The sequence below is a fragment of the Bos grunniens genome, chromosome 22 (genome assembly GCF_055505025.1).
Source record: "Bos grunniens cultivar Pamir isolate PY7600 chromosome 22, Bosgru_T2T1.0, whole genome shotgun sequence".
NCBI lineage: Eukaryota > Metazoa > Chordata > Mammalia > Artiodactyla > Bovidae > Bos > Bos grunniens.
The window spans coordinates 41298149-41318352 of record NC_141186.1 but is presented as its reverse complement, the minus strand read 5'-3'; the positions used below and the strand labels follow the sequence as shown (position 1 = coordinate 41318352).

At 39.5% G+C, this 20204-nt stretch overlaps 1 protein-coding gene across 20 annotated transcripts in view; it reads right to left on the bottom strand.

The window, feature by feature from the left end:
• The window catches only part of FHIT (fragile histidine triad diadenosine triphosphatase), a 1549085-nt gene that overhangs the window by 709686 nt on the left and 819195 nt on the right, over nucleotides 1-20204 (bottom strand). The window lies entirely within an intron of this gene.

Sequence of the window (20204 nt, the reverse complement as noted above, 5' to 3'; positions counted from 1 at the left end):
CATGGAATTCTCCAGGCCAGAATACTGAAGTGGGTAGCCTTTCCCTTCTTCAGGAATCTTCCCAACCCAGGGATCAAACCCAGGTCTCCTGCATTGCAGGCAGATTTTTTACCAGCTGAGCCACAAGGGAAGCCCAAGAATACTGGAGTGGGTAGCCTATTCCTTCTCCAGCAGATCTTCCCACCCTGAAATTGGACGGGAGTCTCCTGCATTGCAGGCAGATTCTTTACCAAATGAGCTATCAGGAATATTTGTAAACACATATGAATACACACATATATTTTAACAATACTTAAAGGGTTTTTTTTCCCCTTTCATGAGGTGTTGATCTATAAAGCAGAATTTCTTATGATCATTACCAGAATTTGTTGAAGCCACTCACAGTGAAAGCCATATATCAGTTTCTAAGTATCTGTTAACTACTAAACAAAGGTTCTACTGAAGACAGTACATGTCTCATTTTGAAAGTATCTAAGAAAACTTTTTTCAAGTTTCTTCTATCAGTATCTATCAAGTAACTTTTTAAAAAACACAGGAAAATTTATATATAAATATGTATGGACATGTTAGGCACACCTATTCTGTAAACACTCATTTCAAATAAGCTGTACTGGGAACAGCACAGCCTGTATCAGTTAAGCTCACTGAACACATAGGAGGTGATGTCAAGTTTCAACAGTCTTCCTCCATTGAGACTTAAATTGAAAATGGGGGTTTTACTGGGCTTCCAGACTTAGACCTGAACATTTAAGACCTTGATTTTAAGCAAACATAAGTAGATTGTAGTTAAAGCGAGAAATGACTTAATATTGACAGTCTCTTCTGTGGTTCACTGTACAGGTTGTAGGAGATTGGAAGATGAGACTTGGGAATGCACAGCACACAGGATAGAAACATGGTTACAGACAGCAAGTGCTACTTAATGGTTTTAAGAGGATACCACTATTGAAAACAAAAAAGTCCCATCCTAGGTCCCCTCCCCCAACTCTCGAGCCACCTTTGCCTACTAGGTACCGTCTAGGACAACTACCTACATTCATAATACTTAAGAATACAGATGTCCCAGAAGTTCATTACATGTGAAATCCAACGTGGCAAGAAATCACAGGCAAAAGAACAAAGAGAATGAGATTTGAGGATCTTGAAAGATAAATGACAGAAAGTGAGGAAAAATAGGAAAGCAAGAAAGTCCCGGCAAAGTCATGGAAAGAATGAAATGAGGGAGATGGAGAGAGACAGTCAGGGAGAGAACCAGGGGTGATAAGGGCTTAGGCTAGGAATAAGCGACAGTAGAAAATGAAGGTCAGTAATTTGAGCCAAGTTTGTCATTTATTTATCAATTGAGTATTTCCTAAGAGCTAACAGTAAAGTTGACGCTACAGAAATTAGCAAAAATAGTATTTAAAAAATATTAATATTAGTATCAAAACTCTGGCAGTGATACGGTTCTATCTTGGCATCTGCCTCAAAGGAAAGATCAATTTTCATTCCTGGGGATGAACATTTTTTTTTCAGTTCAATTCAATCAGTTGTGTCCGATTCTTTGTGACCCCATGAACCACAGCACACCAGGCCTCCCTGTCCATCACCAACCCCTGAAGTCTACCCAAACCCATGTCCATTGAGTCAGTGATGCCATCCAACCATTTCATCCTCTGTCGTCCCCTTCTCCTCCTGCCCTCAATCTTTCCCAGCATCAGGGTCTTTTCAAATGAGTCAGCTCTTCACATCAGGTAGCCAAAGTACTGGAGCTTCAGCTTCAACATCAGTCCTTCCAAAGAACACCCAGGACTGATCTCCTTTAGAAAGGACTGGTTGGATCTCCTTGCAGTCCAAGGGACTCTCAAGAGTCTTCTCCAACACCACAGTTCAAAAGCATCAATTCTTCGGCGCTCAGCTTTCATTATAGTCCAACTCTCACATCCATACATGACTACTGGAAAAACCATAGCCTTGACTAGACAGACCTTTGTTGGCAAAGTAATATCTCTGTTTTTTAATATGTTGTCTAGGTTGGTCATAACTTTCCTTCCAAGGAGTAAGTGTCTTTTAATTTCATGGCTGCAATCACCATCTGCAGTGATTTTGGAGCCCAGAAAAATAAAGTCAACCATCGTTTCCACTGTTTCCCCATCTATTTGCCATGAAGTGATGGGACCGGATGCCATGATCTTAGTTTTCTGAATGTTGAGCTTTAAGCCAACTTTTTCATTTTCCTCTTTCACTTTCATCAAGAGGCTCTTTAGTTCCTCTTCACTTTCTGCCATAAGGGTGGTGTCATCTGCATATCTGAGGTTATTGATATTTCTCCAGGCAATCTTGATTCCAGCTTGTGCTTCCTCCAGCCCAGCATTTCTCCTGATGTACTCTGCATATAAGTTAAATAAGCAGGGTGACAATAAACATACTCCTTTTCCTATTTGGAACCAGTCTGTTGTTCCATGTCCAGTTGTTTTAAATGGTCCCAAATGTCTTTCCTGAGAGTATTTAGAAGAGTTTCTTGCCATAGGTTAAAGAATGTATATCCTTCAGCAGATAAAAACAAGGACCTATATAGCACAGAGATTAAATATTGGGTTGACCAGATAGTTTGTTCAGGTTTTTCCATGTTACAGAAAAACCCAAACAAGCTTTTAGGCCAAGCAAATACATGAGTCTCAAGTCTGAAGTCATGCTTCCTGAACTCAAACCTCCACAGTGTATCTTATTGTGTTCTTGAGGCTCAATTTTCTCCTCTGTAAAACAGAATACCTACTTCATTTGATTCTTATAAAGATTAAATATGATAGCATATATTAGAAAATTAAATAAGTTTCAAGTTCTTTTAGTCTCTTTTGATTAAAATTATAATTAAAATCACTGGCCATTAATTTCAGAGCAGTTAGTGAAAAACTAACTAAAGAAATTGTTGACCCAAGGGCTATTGCAAATAAGAGTTCTAGAGTAATCATAATCCTTTGTTTAGAGAGAAAGAAGTGGTCTAAAGCAAGACAAATTTAGACAAATTTGTACTTTTCAAGTTCTCAAGTTGAATATTTGCATAATTCAGTTTACTGAAGGTGGCAATGATCTATATACAAATTGAAAGATTTGCTTTAATAAATAACAGTCAGTTTGTAACTTTGGACTCTGAGTGTTTATAATGAAAAACCACATTTGTTGAAAAGTTTGTATTACACAGGAAGTTAGTTTTTTACCTAATCCTGTAACAGCAACTGACTAAGACTTCAATGATCTAGTTATAACTTACTCAAGCTGTTTTAAAAAGCAGACCATGTTCTGGCTTTCAGTAATTCATCTAGTCATCCTTCCAAGGGAGAAAGTTATTTTCCAACCAAAATAAATAAGAGAGAAACAGAATATTATCAAAGCAATGCTAAATCTTCCTTTTTTACAACAATGCAATTCATTTGCAAGTTAAAGTTCATTGCACAATGGTGTTCAACTCTTTGTGATCCCCTGGACTGTAGTCTGCCCAACTCTTCTTTTCATGGAATTCTCCAGGCAAGGGAGTACTGGAGTGCGTTGCCATTTCCTTCTCCAGGGGATCTTCCCGACCTACGGATCAAACCTGGGTTCCTGCATTGCAGGCAGATTCTTTAACAACTGAGCCACCAGGGAAGCAATTCATTTAGCATCCCTAAGTATTCCTATGCAAAACTCAACTGTTTTATGGACTTTCCAGGTGGCTCTAGTGGTAAAGAATCCACCTGCCAGTGCAGGAGATCCAGAAAGGAGGGTTTGATCTCTGAGTCAGAAAGATCCCCTGGAGAAGGAAATGGCAACCCATTACAGTATTCTTGCCTGGAGAATTCCATGGACAGAGGAGCCTGGCAGGCTACAATTCACGGTGTCCTAAAAAGCCAGGCACGACTGAGCGACTGAGAACTTTAGGTTTCCTCCTGGATGTATTTTTAAAGTATGAGGAATATTTACTATGCTTCCAAAAGCAAACAGGTATGCACCCCATCTGTTTGAAGTCTTACAAGCTGACATAGAGCAAGATTAAAAAAAAAAAAAAAAACCTTTCAACTTTAATAATAAAAAGCATTCAACTTTAAATAATGGGGAAATCGAGCAAACACGAAACCTTAACAACAAAAATGCCATTTTAATGCTTATAATTCTGACAAGAAGCACAATTTATAGGAATAGAAACAAAACAGAGGCTAATTCAGAATACTAAGAGTCTGTTACTGTTCAGCTGAAAGCATAGATAAAATTAAATAGGAAAAATGAAGTCAAGTTTTCTGCAGCTATTTAGTAACTGCATCTAGAGACACAGACCAGTAGATCTTAAGCACTCCTGCTCAATCTAGATGATACTTTTCACCACCAAGAAGCAAACAGGAATAAATTTTCTTTACTGTAAAGAAAATTAAAAAATAAGATTATATTTTTTTGGTAAAAGACGGCAGGTAATTCTGAATTTGTAAGCACCTCTAGAATTCAGAGTATCAAAGAACACAAAGCCAGCAAGGAAAGAGGAGAAAGGAATAAAAAAACCAGTTGGTTACAGCGGGTACTCTAGTTACAAGACTGATGTATTAAGTTGGTGCAAGAGTAATTGCTGTTTTGCCTGTAGGATTTGCCATTTGATATTGGAGTATATTCTTAAATAAATGTGGTTATGTTACACGTCATTTTAATGCACATTTCTCACTTTATGTTTTTTTGCTAATGACTTATTACTTGCTCTTTTTTAAATATTTATTTTAGACTAGGGAAAAAATGTTTGACAAAAACCAAATTTGAGTGATATTTTTATTTGAGTTCAAGATGGGTCATAAAGCAGCAGAGACAATTTGCAACATCAGCAATGCACCTGGCCCAGGAACTGCTAACAGACATTCAGTGCAGTGGTGGTTCAAGAAGTTTTGCAAAGGAGAGGAGAGGCTCAAAGATGAGGAGCACAGTGGATGGCCAACAGAAGTTGACAAGGACCAATTGAGAGGATCACTGAGACCAGTCCTCTTACAACTACACAAGAAGTTGCCAAAGGGCTCAGTGTCAACCATTCTGTGGTCATTCGGCATTTGAAGCAAAGTAGGTGAAAAAGCTCAATAAGTGGATGCCTCATGAGGTGACCACAAAATGAAAAAGTTATCATTTTTGAGTGTCCTCTTTTTAATATACAACAAAAATGAATCATTTCTCAGTCAGATTGTGATGTGCAACAAAAACTGGATTTTATATGACAGCCAGTGACAACCAATTCAGTGGTTGGACTGACAAGAAGCTCCTAAGCCCTGCCTAAAGCCAAACTTACAGCAAAACAAGTCATGGCCACTGTTTGGTGGTCTGCTGCCCGTCTGATCCACTACAGCTTTCTGAGTCCCAGCAAAACCGTTACATCTGGTAAGTATGCTCAGGAAACCGATTAGATGCACTGACAACGGCACCACCTGCAGCCAGCACTGGTCAACAGAATGGCCCCGATTCTTCTCACAACGCCCGACAGCGCGCCACAAAGCCAGTGCTTCACAAGGGAAACTGATTGGGCTACGAAGTCTTGCCTCATCCACCACATTCACCTGACCTCTTGCCAGACAACTACACTTAAGGCATCTCGACAACTTTTTTCAGGGAAAATGCGTTCACAATCAACAGGAGCAGAAAATGCTTTCCAAGAGTTTGTGGAATCCTGAAGCACGGATTTTTACGTCACAGGAATCAACAAACTTATTTGTCATTGGCAAAAATGTGTTGATTGTAATGGTTCCTATCTTGATTAATAAAGATATGGTTGAGCCTAGTTATAATGATTTAAAATTCACAGTCCAAAACTGCAACTACATTTGTACCAACCTAATAGGTTAACCTCATTCTATCCAAGCAAGTATCAATAGATTCTCTTAAAGTCAGTGGATAAAAGTACTGCAAGAAATGGTTTAGAATACTTTGATTGGCAAAAGATAAGCTTACAATGTGTTCAAACTGCTTTTTTCACTTTGAAGATAATTGACATAAGCAGATAACACCGTATGGATAACTACTCAAAATATACACTAGTCACTTTTCACAACATGGTATTAAAAGTCAGAATTGAATTTTCATATGTAGGATGAACAGTATATTCTTCATTTTATTTTATAAATGCAAGATAGTTAATGAGTTAAGTAATTTCCCCGGAAAATTATTGAACAGGACAGATGACTTTTCAAATGTTATTTAAGATGTTTATATTGGGTTGGCCAAAAAGTTCCTTTGGGTTTTTGATAATATCTTGGAAAAACCTGAACGAATTTTTCAGCCAACCCAATATATATGTATATATATATATATAGTGAAAGCGTTAGTTGCTCAGTAGTGTCCAACTCTTTGCGACCCCATGGACTACAGCCCACCAGGCTTCAGTGGGCAAGAATACTGGAGTGGGCAGCCACGCCCTTCTCCAAGTGATCTTCCTGACCCAGGGATCAAACCTGGGTTTCCCGCACTGCAGGTAGATTCTCTACCATCTGAGCCACCAGCCTCCGCTTTCTCTTGAGATACATATATATATATAGAGAGAGAGACATATATATATTAGAATCTAATATATATATTAGAACTAATTAAAACTAATTACAAGAAACATATTATCATCAAAACAACTTTAAATATTCCTTTTTCACAATAATGCAACTCATTTAGCATCCTAGGTATTCCTATGTGACACCAAACTACTTTAGGTTTTTTCCTGGATGTGTATGTATGTATGTACATACATATAGGTTTGCTTCTCTTCTCATAAACATTCTGCTTACTTAGTGACTCCCTGTAGACACACAGAGCAATCCAAGATCTTTCTTATTCCTATATCAGGTAAAAGGACAAAATATTTAAAATTTTAAGTCTATGCAAAATACATGTACCTTCGGGCTGACCAATGGTTCTAGGACTCTGAGTTAGAAAGGAAAAGTTCAAAAGTCAATGAGAAGAACTGGGGAGAGCATTAACCTCTCATACATATATCTAAGGCTTTATGTTACATGTGTTAAACACACATAAAGGACTTTCACCTGCACCAGTGTATAATGATCTCAGTTCCAAAGTAACCTGGATTACAAGATTTTGATGTCAATATTCTTTACCAATCAGAAAATACTTAAATTAATGAAGTCTGATGAATTAATTTTCCCCAGTCTATTCCGTAAGACATTTTGCCTCCCAGTTAAGAAGCCAAGCTTATCTTATTTCTTATTTCAAATTGGAAATTATCAGAGAAACCAGCATCTGCTACAGGAGGAAGAAAGGCATATTATTTTTCATAATCTCTTCTCCTCTAAGAAAGTAATTCACTTAATGTGTCCAGAAGGACAACAATCCTACTAGTATACTGGGGAATGCAGACTCCCAAGGAACAGAGCCATTTATGAAAATATTAAGCAGCTGCCAAACACTGAAGGGTTCATACAGTCGCTGCTAATTACTCTGTATATTGTAATTCTGGAACTACTGGCAATGTATTGGCTGATCTTTCTGGATTGTGTCTTTCCAGCTGAATGTTGTTTATTTCCTGCATAATGCAAATGACAGGGAGGGTGTTGGTTTATTCATGATTGGCAAGGTAAAAACTTAAAAGTCATGTTTTAGATTAGGTTACAAAAAATGTGCCAGATGGTCATTGTGAAAAAGAAAGGGCTTTCAGCAAACCTCACACATTTTATAATTTGGGGTAAAATACAAAACCTATAGATTCCTGCCATAAATACACTTGAGCTGGATTTACTTGACAATGCTCAAATCTCTAGTGGAAACAGTTTCCCAAAAGATGTGAAAAGTTTTCCCCACTGGAAAATTCCTGGATGATGCTTTAGAAAAGTGAAGTTGGAAAGCATGTTTTCAACATTTTTCAAGGGTAGTTTTATATTTATTATTTTAATGGAAAGCCTTTTCACGGGTGTTATCATCACTTTGAGGATTTTAGTCTGGCATGTTCATCAAAATAAAAGGAGGGCAGTGTATTATCATTTATTTAAGAAGAATCATGAGGAGGGGGAAAAGGGGCACGTATTAGTCTGCATTCTTCATAATTAATTAGCAGGTACTTTTCTCAATAGTATATGAGGACAGGAAAATAAGACTACTTTCATATTTATTTCCCTATGAGATACACAATCTGCATCTCCTTTCCGTCTGCCATGATTTAAATTTTAATTTTTAATGTAGCATGTTACAAATTCTCCTCCCTCTGCAGCTTTCCTAGTCTCTTTCAAGTTCATGGGGACTGTACCCAACTTATTTCAATGGTGAGGACCATCCAGCAAGAACCAACAATGAGCTGGGTAAGCTGAAAATCCCACTTCATTCATTCTCACAGCCACAACAGGAAGGTTTTTTTGTTTTTTTTTTCTTCTCTCCGTTTTACACGTGGACAATCTCTGGCTCAGGAACGGTAAGAATTGAACTCAAACTTTCTTACCTAAGAAGGGACTGAGCTGAGATTCAAAACCACATCTAACTCCTAGACTTGCTGATGATAATGATAAAAGGACAAAGTTCAGTTCTAGAAGTCTCTTAAATTCTTTTACCTACATGCGACAAATGATTTTCACCAGCCCTTTTGGAGAAGATCTGAAGGACTAATCAGAGGGGAAACCTATCAAAAAGAACAGAAAGCTATCATGGAGTTAATAAATTCAAAGACTTTGCAAGTGAGTGAGGAATGAAAGAGAAGGAGAGCCAGACATGGGACTGGAGGGGTAAAGGGGGAGGGGGGGGAGCCATAGTGAGGGAAATAAAGGCAGAGCTGTGGAACAGCTTTCCTGAGTTTAACCTTCACAATGCGAGTGGCTCAGACACTGGAGGTGCTGCTGCTGCTAAGTCGCTTCAGTCGTGTCCGACTCTGTGCGACCCCATAGACGGCAGCCCATCAGGCTCCCCTGTCCCTGGGATTCTCCAGGCAGGAACACTGGAGTGGGTTGCCATTTCCTTCTCCAATGCATGAAAGTGAAAAGTGATAGTGAAGTCGCTCAATCGTGTCCAACTCATAGCGACCCCATGGACTGCAGCCTACCAGGCTCCTCCATCCATGGGATTTTCCAGGCAAGAGTAGTGGAATGGGGTGCCACTGCCTTCTCCGACTGGAGGTGCTAGGCCAATGCAATTAGAAATCTTAGTCAAAAAGTATCATTCCAACTCTAGTACTGGCTGCCTGACCCTGACATGAGCACGTTAGTTCCTCAGTAAGTACATGTTAAGTGAAATGAACAGTCTCTCCTGAAATTGAAAATACATTGCCAATGGATTTGAAAGTTGCAGAGCAAGTTGGATGCAGGAAGTAGAGTGTGTGTGTGTGTGTGTGTAGCAAGTAAATTATCCTTACAAGTTACTTATGAAACTAGTAGTGTATGGTTGTCTACGTATATAACAAAAAAAAGCAAAAAATTCAGATAATAAATATAATCTCATTGACTTCATTAACCAATCATTCACTCATCCATTTGCTTAAATATTTATCTAATACCTACCACATGCTTTGGAATTGTGGTTCTGGAGAAGACTCTAGAGAGTCTCTCTAGAGAGTCCCTTGGACTGCAAGGAGATCAAACCAGTCAATCCTAAAGGAAATCAACCCTGAATAGTCTTTGGAAGGACTGATGCTGAAGTTGAAGCTCCAATACTTTGGCTACCTGATGTGAAGAGCTGACTCACTGGAAAAGACCCTGATGCTGGGAAATATTGAAGGCAGGAGGAGAAGGGGACGACAGAAGATGAGATGGTTAGATAGCATCACTGACTCAATGGACATGAGTTTGAACAAACTCTGGGAGACAGTGAAGGATAGGGAAGCCTGTCTTGCTGCAGTCCATGGAGTCACAAAGAGTCAGACACGACTTAGTGAGTGAAGAACAACCACTTACCAGGTACTGTGCTATGTGCTAGGGGATATGTTGGTGAGAAAATAGGTATGGTTTTAGTACTTACAAAGCTTACGATCTAATTCAGAAAACAGATGAGTTTCAAGTAAAACAGAAAATATATACACAACTATAAATCATGATAGAGTATAAAAGGAAAAAACTGGGTGCAAAGGTAAAAACTGGCAAGGCAGGTGGGTGGACCAGCGAGAGACAGATTTAGACCAGGTGATAAGGAAATACCTTAGACTAAACTCTGGGACCCAGCTGTTTCTCAGGCTTGAGCATGCATCAGAATCACCGAGAAGGCTTGACACTAGACTGCTAATCTAGTTTCTTCCATGTTTCTGATTCACTGGCTCTGGAGTTGTGCAGATAATTCACATTTATAATAAGCTACCAGGTGATGCTCACAGTGATGTCACTGCACTGGGAAACACTGAGAACTGCTTCAGAACACGGTGCGTGAACAAAGGTTGGGAGATGAGGCAGGCTGTAGATGTCCTTACAAATGATTGCTGACAGTATGAGCGCCAAACTAAAACACTGTTGAGGACTTTGATTCAGTCTAGATGATCAAGACAATAAGGACTGTTTTCCTTTCTAAAAGGACGGACTCTATTACCCTCTTCTAAGCTAAGAATCTATAAGAAAACTGACCAGGAAATACAAAGAACCAACTCTATAAAGCATTACTAAATTAATATATCATCTATCATCCAAAACCCTTGATGCTATCAGACCATATTTAATAGAGAAGATAAAGGAGTTCAGAGGGTGACATTATAAGGATTATGGCAAAGATGGCATTTCTCCTGAAAGAAGAGGATATGATCTTCCGATTATTGTCAGAGGAATTGAAGTTACATATAAAGAACGTATCCTTGACCTCATATGGTTTGAAATATTGAACTGGCTTTCAAAGGAGGATAATCTAATCCTTTAAAATAATTTAAATGCTAATTTTAAAATTAGCATTTAAAAAAATAGAAAGCCCCCAGAATTTTGACATTCTGGTAGTTCTCAAACTTTAATCTGCCCCCAAACGATCTGGGAAATTTGTTAAATTTCCAAGAGCATCCTCAGCATCTGATGATTAAATCATAAGACATGAAGCCCAGGAATCTGCATTTTAATAGATATTCTCAGACATTCTGACAGTGGTAAACTATGGATTACAGTTGGTGAGAAACCAAACATACATTTTAGGGCCAGGATCCCCATAAAAGGCAAAACTCAGATGGATTATCTTTTACACCTTTGAAAGAGATGCAGTTGTTATTGAAGAATTACTATCTGCCTCCTGAGAAATCTGTATGCAGGTCAAGAAGCAACAGTTAGAACTGGGCATGAAACAACAGACTGGTTCCAAATCAGGAAAGGAGTACGTCAAGGCTGTATATCATCACCCTGCTTATTTAACTTCTATGCAGAGTACATCATAAGAAATGCTGCACTGGATGAAGCACAAGCTGGAATCAATATTCTGGAAGAAATATCAACTTCAGATATGCAGATGACACCACCCTTACGGCAGAAAGTAAAGAAGAACTAAAGAGCCACTTGATGACAGTGAAAGAAGAGAGGGAAAAGTTGGCTTAAAACTCAACATTCAGAGAACTAAAATCGTGGCATCTGATCCCATCACTTCATGGCAAGTAGATGGGGAAACAATGGAAACAGTGACAGACTGTATTTTGGGGGGTTGCAAAATCACTGCAGATGGTATATTCACAGTCATGAAATTAAAAGACACTTGCTCCTTGGAAGGAAAGTTATGACCAACCTAGACAGCATATTAAAAAGCAGAGACATTACTTTGCCAACAAAGGTCCATCTAGTCAAAGCTATGGTTTTCCAGTAGTCATGTATGGATATGAAAGTTGGACTATAAAGAAAGCTGAGCACCAAAGAACTGATGCTTTTGCACTGTGGTGTTGGAGAAGACTCTTGAGAGTCCCTTGGACTGCAAGGAGATCCAACCAGTCCATTCTAAAGGAAATCAGTCCTGAATATTCATTGGAAGGACTGATGCTGAATCTGAAACTCCAATACTTAGGACACCTGATGCGAAGAACTGACTCACTGGAAAAGCCCCTGATGCTGGGAAAGAGTGAAGGCGGGAGGAGAAGGGGCCAAAAGGGGATGAGATGGTTGGATGGCATCACCAACTCAATGGACATGAGTTTGAGTAGACTCCGGAAGTTGGTGATGGACAGGGAAGCCTGGCATGCTGTAGTCCATGGGGTCACAAAGAATCGGACATGACTGATCAACTGAACTGAAATGATGTGCCAGGTACTGTGCTGGGCACTTCTCAAAAGCATATCCTTTAATCTTTAACAGCTGTATTATTTATATTTAAGTGAACAATGAAGAAAATGGGACCAAGCAAGGCAAAAGAGCATCCAAGACCAGGTAGCAAATAAGTTAGGGACCCAAGATGCAAATGGGAGGTTTTGACTCCAGTAATAGATACTTCAACTACATTGAACTCATGGTTGCAAACCTCTGAGAAACTACAACCATCACAAAGTGATTTCTGGCACGCACAGATCCTCTTAAAGTAGTATGTGAAATACACTTGTAAATCCAAGAGAAATTTAACTATGTCTTGAGACTTCGGAATATCCTTGGAAACTTGAAAATGAACAGTCTGCTAACTTGAATTTTTTTGCCACTCACATTTCACTTGACATAGTTATCCTGCACTGGACTCAGAGCTGACATCCAACAGCAAAGGGAGGGACTGCAGACAAAGGTCTGTTTCTATCATGAATCAGCTGTGTGATTGTAAGTGATTTAACCTCTGAGTATTACTTTCCTTATCTATAAAATGAGATAATGTCAATAGTTACCAGGGATAGTTATGATGCTTATATAATATTTGTGAAACACTCCACATAGTACCTTGCACATAAGGAGATGTTCAATAAATGTTATTCTTTACTTATTGTTTATTAAAATAAATAAGAATAAAATAAACTTGTTATTAAAATATGATCCCTGAGAGGCATGTTATACAGTTACAAAAATAGAGAAGAAGAAATGCAAAGGGCCAAGAAGCATGAAAAGATGGAAAAGGCAAAAACAAATCAGAAGAGCAAAATACCATTGTGCCCCATAAGTGAAAGTGAAAGTGAAGTCGCTCAGTCGTGTCCGACTCTTAGCGACCCCATGTACTGCAGCCTTCCAGGCTCCTCCATCCATGGGATTTTCCAGGCAAGAGTACTGGAGTAGGGTGCCATCGCCTTCTCCGGTGTATACATTACCATGTATAAAATAGACAGCTGGTGGGAAGCAGTTGCACAACATGGGAAGCTCAGCTCAGTGCTCTGACGTTGCGGGGAGGGATGGAGGGGGTAGGATGGGGTACATGTATACTTATGGCTGATTCACACTGCTGTATGACGGAAAGTAACACAACCTTGTACAGTAGGTATCCTCCGATTACCAATAAATTTTCAATAAATGAATAAAAATAGGAAGTAAAAACATGAAATATTATTCACCTTTTGAAATTTTTAACTATTTAAAATATTAAAACAATTGTTAGCATGAGGGCCATACAGAAACAGCAATGGGCTGGATTTGCCTAAGTGGCTTATCACAGTTTCCCAACCTAACAGTGGTCTTTACACACACAAACCAAGGAGGCATGGACAAAGATGTTCATTAAAGTGTGAAAAGCTGCAAACAGCTATCAGTTCATCAACAAGGAGTGGGGCCACATAAATTGTGGCATATCTATACTCTGGAATACCATGCTAGTAAAAAAGAACAAAATGATTCCAAACACACTAATAAGAAGACACTCCATAAACTGTTCCCTCAAAAAGCTGCTACAATATGATTCGACTAGCTAAAAACGAAAGCAAAAAAACTCCTAATTGGACAAAGCTATAAATTTGCAACTGAAAATCCTACTGATATGCAAATACAACTCTTCCAAAAGTTTGGCTGAATCAGCACCAACTGTCTCCAGGGGTAGGGAAGGGAGGAGGAACCAAGATGAGGGTTAGGGTATAAAAGGATAAATCACATTTATATCCTTTCCATTTTGTCCAAGGAGACTGGATTCATGGGAAAACACTGGATTCATGGGAAAACAACTGAAAGAGCTGAGCGGGAACTTAGAGCACAAAGGCTCTAACTCTTGCATCAGAGCGGCACTGAGAACATTTGTAAAAGCGTCAAGTATTTCACCATGGGTCAGACACTCTGAGATCCCAGACACAGAAGCAGTCCACTTGCTGGGACTGAGTTACCTGCTATTCACAAATGTTTGGATTTGTCTCTTAACAATTAACTGACAAATCAGATACAGACTGGAATGAGAAAAGAGGCAAAGAAACAAAAAAAGAACACTAAGGAACACGCATTCATTAAAGAGCACTCCTGGGGACTTTTGGACAGATTCCTTCTGTGCTTTTATTGTGAATGTCACAGTACTCAGTGATCAAGAGACTGATGACAGCAAAGGAAAAAAAAAAAAAATATATATATATATATATATTTATATATAATGCCGAATAACATTTCAGTGTCGATGTGGGGTGGGGTTCTGATCAGCACTTGCTTGCCTAACCAAGTCAGAGAAGAAAGTGGTCACAGCAGACACCCTGTCTCAGCTCATTACTCAACACCTGTTAAACGTGATTAACAGCCCTGGCTAATTGTGTGTTAAGAGCATCTTGAGCTGTAATGGATCCCAGAGGTCTGTGAAGTTGACTTCATTTACATGTTTGTCTCCTTTCACAAGGTCTCAGCCAAACGTCATCGCAAAAATCTCCTGAGCATTTTATGAACTCCTATGTGATCAACTCAGTTTCCATTATGCCCTGTCTTCCCTACAAAGGACTGAGTACCTGAGATGTACATTTGCTTTATAAATAAAACAGGCAAGGTTTGTATTTTATGGGGCGCAAATGGACCTCTTGTTGCAATTAATGCCAGAAAAGATTGCTAATCTGTGTAAATTATTCATTACATTTTGTGACCTCAACTAAAACACTCAACAGCATTTAGGTGGCAGAATGCACCCAAACCCTCCTCTATTTCACAGTAAGAAAACCAAAACTGAAAAAATCATGTATTAGGAGACGATTTAGAGAAGGCTTTCTGTATACATGTGTGTGTGTATAGGAATAGAGCCATAAAAACAAGACTATTATGTCAAAGGCAACATGTATTTTTTAATTTAAAATGATAGGACCAAACTGCCAACATATTTCTGCATTCTAAATAGCATGTTGTTGTTCAGTCACTAAGTTGTGTCCGAGTCTTTGTGATACCATGGACTGCAGCACGCCAGGCTTCCCTGTTCTTCATGGTCTCCCAGCAGTTTACTCAGACTCATGTCCATTGAGTCGGTGATGCTATCCAACCATCTCATTCTCTATTGCCCCCCTCTCCTCCCGCCCTCAGTAAAGCTATGTGCCATGCCATGTATGGGACAGGTCATGCGGGAGAGTTCTGACGAAACATGCTCCACTGGAGGGGGGAATGGCAAACCACTCCCATATTCTTGCCTCCACCCCATGCTTTGTCACCATCCTCTCTCTTCCTTGTCCCTCTTGCTTTGGAAGCTCTAACTTTTTCTTCTCTATTTCCTGCTGGACTAAGATTTCTCCCCATCTCCTGAGCCTTTTCTTTTATCCCTTTATCAAAAAGAAGAATAAAGTTTTGACTGATGACAGTTGTGATGAGATGGCTAGAAAAACTGCTTTGCTTCATTGGCATTTTAAAAATATTGCTCAGTGGCTTGGGACCCATTTGTTTCTACCACTGCCATCTATCTTTGCTTTATGGCTTTTGACTTCTGCGCCTTTAACTCCACATTCTGTTTCGCTCCACTTCCACTCTTCAGCTGCCTGGTTTGGTCTGCTTTCACTGACTTACTGGATCTAACCTCATTCCCTCTCTGGGCTCTGAATCCCATCCTAGAGAAGGCTGCTTCCAGCTCCCAGTGTCATCTCACTATTGACTGGATGGAGTTTGGGCCAATCAATAAACATTTTAGCATAAGTGGGTTCAATTCCAGTAGCACAGATGTTTTCAGACAGTTTCAGATGGTGAGACCCAGAAATTTTAATTATTTTTGCAAAACACCATTAAATCATGACATATTAAATTTCATCCTATGAACTAAAAAATGTCAGCTTAGGGGTAAATCATGATACAGACAGATACAACAAAGCATCATTTCATTTATTTTATATTATATATTCTATTTATTACTATAGACATTAAGCTATTTGTTACTATTGAAGGATTATAATAATAAAATACCAGGCATAGTCCCAATTTAAGTTTTTAAACATTTTCCAATTTTTTTTCCTCATTAGTGTCTATTTGCTAGGCTTTGCTTGTTTGGGAGCTAAAATCAAATATTTAAGAAAATATTGAGGTCAAGTAACTAGAAATGGAGGACATTCTGCTAAAATCCCGACATCTTCACCCCTGAGAATTGAGAGAGCACAACTTTTGTTCCTTATGGGTGAGAAAAATCTCAGGAGAAACAGAGAAACTAGTTCAGAGGCTGTGGCAAAACTTCACAGGAAAGTACTTTCAGCCTGGAGCAAGGTTGTGGCAATAAGCTAAGAGATAAGAGATCCCCTTTAAAGGGAGGACTATTACCATGATTTTCTGAGAGCTCTTAGGCGAGGTGAGGATATTCTTTCCCATTAAAACCTTAATCTATCTATCCTTGCTTATATGGATGTGGTATCACTTTTCTTTGACTTGACTGCCCAAACAAAACAGCAGTTTTCAGCATTCAAGTACTTCTCATTCTTTATCACATGACCCAAAGTCCAAACACCAGCGATACAGAAACATCCCAAAGATGTAAATACAGAAGGCTGACATGTGAAGAGACAACAGGCAACAGATTCATTAACTCTGAGAAGTTTTGCAGAAGAATCACTCCCGTAGCCAGTGCTGCAAGGCTTGTGATCAAGCCGCATTCAGATTAAATACCTGCATGTTCCCCAACAAAGCACATCCTTTATAGCTGGTCCCTCTCATGACTATTCTAAGGGTTCTGAAGCTCCTCTCATATCTTATCACATTCTAAATACCTAAAAGAATCAATATTTGTTCTTTATAACATTCTGGTTTTTGTTGTTGTTGCTATTGCTGAAGGACGATCAATTGTGATTTGCATAAACTCAAGGGCAACTTAAAAGACAGCCGCAGTAACGAAGATTGAAACCAGCATGGCTTTCCCTGGTGAGGTGTCAGACACAAAAATGGCTTTCATTTCATAACGGAGAAAAAGAGTGAGGTGTCTCAGATACACCACTCTGCTGTCTCATCTTTTCTCCAAACAGTAGCCTTGGTGACCTTTTCAACATGAAAATCCTATGTTACTCCACATGCTGAACTTTTCCCATAGTTTTCCATTGTCCTAAGGATGCGATCCAAATTTCTTAAAGTGGCTTCTGAGCCTCTACCTTAGAGCTCTCAGCGCTATCGGACTGGTCCCATTTTAACACAAATATTTTGTAATGCCCTCCTTAGTCTCTGGAAATGAAATCCACCATTAAATAATTTAACTGCAGGCTTCAGGCAGTGTCATAACTTCAAAGTCATTATAATGCCTTAATTTTACTATAAAGGAGGAAGGCTAGAACAGAATGTGTTAACAGCAGCTCTTATCTCTGGACGTGCACAAGGCAACATGTGGCCTCAATTGCCCTGAGCAGGTACCCATTGTTCTGAGGAACCAGTGCGAGATGGAGCAAACTCTCCACAGCAGAGCAGAGAAAGGGAAAACCCAGGTCATGGTGACTTCACAGAGAGGCCAACCAACCAATCCTGAAAGCCATACTACGTTAAACCTTCCGATGATCCAAGCCAATAAATTCCCTTAAGATGAAACTTTCTCAACTCTTCTGCCCATGACACAAAACATCATAACCAATACATCCAACCAATCACAGAAAATGAGGAATAGAGTGAGCTCTCTCAGTGTCTAAAGTATGCTTGATACAATCACCCCCCAAAAGTAAGAAAATCAGTGCTTTTCTCTGATTGATGAGATATTATGAACTTCCTAAAAATGACGTGTTATTAGAATAGCGTAAGTGTTTAGGAACATGTCTCTTCCTAATAATCTCTTAAAGGTTAAGATGCAAGTTCCTTGATTCTTTATGTGCTTTAAGGTTTAACACAGCATTCAGTGCTTTAGAGTGATACCACTCTAATGGCAAAAAGTGAAGAGGAACTAAAGAGCCTCTTAATGAGAGTGACTGCAGCCATGAAATTAAAAGATGCTTATTCCTTGGAAGAAAAGTTATGACCAACCTAGATAGCATATTCAAAAGCAAAGACATTACTTTGCCAACAAAGGTTTTGTCTAGTCAAGGCTATGGTTTTTCCAGTGGTCATGTATGGATGTGAGAGTTGGACTGTGAAGGCTGAGCGCCGAAGAATTGATGCTTTTGAACTGTGGTGTTGGAGAAGACTCTTGAGAGTCCCTTGGACTGCAAAGAGATCCAACCAGTCCATTCTGAAGGAGATCAGCCCTGGGATTTCTTTGGAAGGAATGATGCTAAAGCTGAAACTCCAGTACTTTGGCCACCTCATGTGAAGAGTTGACTCACTGGAAAAGACTCTGATGTTGGGAGGGATTGGGGGCAGGAGGAGAAGGGGACGACAGAGGATGAGATGGCTGGATGGCATCACTGACTCAGTGGACGTGAGTCTGAGTGAACTCCGGGAGTTGGTGATGGACAGGGAGGCCTGGTGTGCTGTGATTCATGGGGTCGCAAAGAGTCGGACACGACTGAGTGACTGAACTGACTGAACTGAAAGAGAGTGAAAGAGGAGAGTGAAAAAGTTGGCTTAAAACTAAGTGTTCAAAAAGGTAAGATCATGGTATCTGATGCCATCACTTTGTGACAAATAGAAGGGGGGAAAGTGGAAGCAGTGACAGATTTTATTTCCTTGGGCTCCGAAATCACTGTGGATGGCAAGTGAAGCAGGAAGTTAAAAGACACTTGTTCCTTGGAAGGAAAGCTATGACAGACCTAGGCAGCATATTAAAAAGCAGCGTCACTTTGCCAACAAAGGTCTGTATAGTCAAAGCTCTGGTTTTTCCAGTAGTAAGGTACAAATGAGAGAGTTGGACCATAAAGAAGGCTGAGCACTGAAGAACTGATGCTTTTGAACTGTGGTGTTGGAGCAGACTCTTGAGAGTCACTTGGAATGCAAGGAGATCCAGCCAGTCAATCCGAAAGGAAATCAACCCCGACTATTCACTGGAAGGACCGATGCTGAAGCTCCAACATTTTGGCTACCTGATGTAAAGAGCTGACTCATTGGAAACGAAACTGATGCTAGGAAAGATTGAAGGCAAAAGGAGAAGGAGGCAACAGAGGATGAGATGGTTGGATGGCATCATCAATTCACTGGACATGAATCTGAGCAAACTCTGGGAGATACTGAAGGCCAGGTGAGCGTGACATGATACAGTCCTTATGGTCACAAAGAGTCGCACACCACTTAGCAACTGAACGACAATAGCGTTAGGACAATGCTGCAAATAGTAACCAAAATTACTGGAGCTGGTTACCCTACCTCCTCCAACCAGTCCTAGGGCAGCGAAGTAAGGCAGCTGACCTTAAGCACACCTGAAATGTCACATTACTGTGGATTTCCATGGGTGGGGTGAGAAAATGAAAAGCCCCGTATCAGCTTCTTATAAGCGAATATCTATTATTTCCATAAGTATAATCTTCCTAATGTCATCATAAAATCATATCCCTCATCCCTTCCAAAAAGTAAAATTGCTACTAAAATATGTAACAACTTACACTGCACTCCTCCCTGACATTATAATTACTCTTCAATAATTACAGAAATGAGAGCAAAGTCTTGAAAGGAACCATTTGTGTGCCAGGTATCTATACTGAACGCTTAGAAAACACTTCTTCAATTTAGTAATAAGGCTTCAAGGGTAGCTATTATTTTGTATCACCGTTTTACTGATGAGAACTCTAAGGCTCCAAGAAATTAAAGCACTTACCCAAAGTCACACAGTTGTAAGAAAGATATGAACAGAGGGTAGGTGGTCTTAATCATGACACCACACTGTCTCTCAATACAGAACATGCTGGGGATGGGGGTTCGGGGTGGAAACTCAGTGATATAGGAAAGCATGTCTTGAGATTATTTAAAAAAATGACCTTGTGGCAATCTCGAAACTTTTAGACGCAGGCAGATAAATACGATTATACAAAGAGAACAAAGGTAACCAAAAAGTAGTTTGTGAAGAGCTTTCGAAGCTCAAGTAAGAAACTCCTCACTCTTCTGTTTATCTGATCATCTTTAAATTTCCCAAAGCCAAAAAGC